Below are 2,115 nucleotides of genomic sequence, written 5' to 3' on the forward strand. Positions count from 1 at the left end.
ACGAAGGTCTCCTCGTGATGACAGCTAGCGTCGTCAGACGAAAGGTTTGAGGTTTGTAGCTAGCGAGAAAGGGGTGGCTGGCTAACGTTAGCTAGCACTGTGGTTTGCTTTCTCCGTCAATTACCGCAGAGGACACGACACGGATAGTTTAAAAGCCTACTGCAACACAGCGGTAATACCAACACATTTCGGGAAGAGCCAACGGCATTTCACTCGGTAAGTATATGAGGCTCTGTATATCAGTAGGCAATGGAATGTCGCTAACAGGCTAGCAAAATTAGCCAATGCTACTACTCTTGCTATCTAAACAAATGCGCGCTGACTCCATGTTAACTCAATAAAGTTAAGCTATGTAGGTGTTAGACAAGATACTGTGATTATCTCTCCAGCTGGTTTTGTCAGAGGAAATTGGTTTTCCATTTAGTTGGAAATCATTGGAGATGGGTTCTGCAGCCAAGTCAGCTATTTTCTTCGTTGGAAACGTTGACGTTAGTTCGCATAACGCAGGCTAGCCAGTTAACTAGCCTGCTTGAAGCGTTTGCTGTGTTTGTATGTCATTCTGGTTATATTTTGCAAGCCATACAACTAATGTTAGCTAATGTTCGTTGTTTTAGAAAGGATTGTGTAAATGCGATTGTTTAAGGTGGAAGGATAGGTAACGTTAGAAACCCAGTGACGTTAACTTAGTTTTCCTCAACCTGAGACCTTCATCCGAAACGTCAACACATCAGGAACAGAACTAACGACACTTGTCCAATCGTCTTCAGTCACATTCCATACGTCTTATTAACGTTATTGGTGCGACATTTCTAACCAGTAGTAAATATGCTTGCAAGCTGTCTTCGTAAACTACTTAAGACAAGCTAGCTAACGTTAGCCATCTCGCGCTATGACAGGAGATTGTTTCACCCTAGGAAACTGTTCAGCGTCAGATTATTGGTTGAGTTAACTGACATCACCAGTTATTTTGCTTGTATGCTATATAATTCAATTTGTACGCTAGGACTCACTTCCTTAACGTAAGTAAACTATTTAGGATTCCAAAGCCAAAATTAATGCACAGAAAACGACGAAATGCTAGCCTGTTTATGATTTTAGATTGAAGTGCCATAATCGCAGTCAGCCAGCCAGTCTAAGGCACGGTTGTTTACCCAAACAATCTGTTGGTCAAACTGTAGCATAATCACTAAAATATTTGTATTCCGATAATGCTGTATTTTTGATGACTGTTCTGTTGTGATGACACTCGTTAATGCTGTAATCAAGGGTTAAGTTGATCTATGCAGCTTTGATTTCGTGTGCTATGCTAAATGATACAGCGGTGTAACGTTACCTGGGTGTAATAACAAGCTGTATAATATAGGTTTGGTTAAACGAAGCGCTCTAGGCCTAAGTGTTATTTGTTGTCCTAATCAAGTATGGAAAAACCTTAGACCTCACAGATTACAGTCTACACAGACTGATTGGTCACATTCCGATTGTGTTCACTCGTAGGGCTTGCAGACAGGGGTGCTGATGCTTTGGGTTGTACACACACACACACACACACACACACACACGCTCACACACATATGCTCTTACCCACCAGTCTAGAGGTTCAGAAATCATGCCAAATCTCCAGCATCTCATGTGTTTTATTTCCAAACAGCTTTGTGTGTGTATGGCTAGAGCAAGTCAGCCTACTGTACACACACACACACACACACACACACACACACACAGGTGTGAAGCCCCTCTGCAGGGGTCTCTGAGTCTTGACCTCGGTCTCCATTACATGCCAGAGGCCAGTGTTGGATGCGGGCCATGCCCCATGCCTTTTGGCTGCGTGGGGGGGATGGAACATTGGAACAGGACTTTCCAGGGACACTGGAAACAGGCTGATGGAGGAGACCTGTCATTGATTTAGTGTGTTGGACTCTGTCAAATCCCACACTAGAGACCCATGTGCAGTGTGTGTGTGTGTGTGTGTGTGTGTGAGGACAGGGTCATAATTAACGTCCATGTTGATGGCATCGTTAGAGAAAGCGCTTGTTTCCTGTCAGTTGTTGTTCCTGCACTATGAGTTTCAGTTGCGTTGCATCAGCAGTGTTGGCTCGTAGCTGTGGATAATCACTG

General features: G+C 43.7%; 1 protein-coding gene across 1 annotated transcript in view; it reads left to right on the forward strand.

Moving 5' to 3' along the window:
- The window catches only part of gapvd1 (GTPase activating protein and VPS9 domains 1), a 61,443-nt gene continuing 59,328 nt past the window's right edge, over window positions 1–2,115 (forward strand). The window contains 1 exon segment of the mRNA XM_042102381.1: window positions 1–216. The gene's annotated coding sequence lies outside the window, so the exon portion shown is untranslated.

The sequence above is a fragment of the Alosa sapidissima genome, chromosome 8 (assembly GCF_018492685.1).
Source record: "Alosa sapidissima isolate fAloSap1 chromosome 8, fAloSap1.pri, whole genome shotgun sequence".
Lineage (NCBI taxonomy): Eukaryota > Metazoa > Chordata > Actinopteri > Clupeiformes > Clupeidae > Alosa > Alosa sapidissima.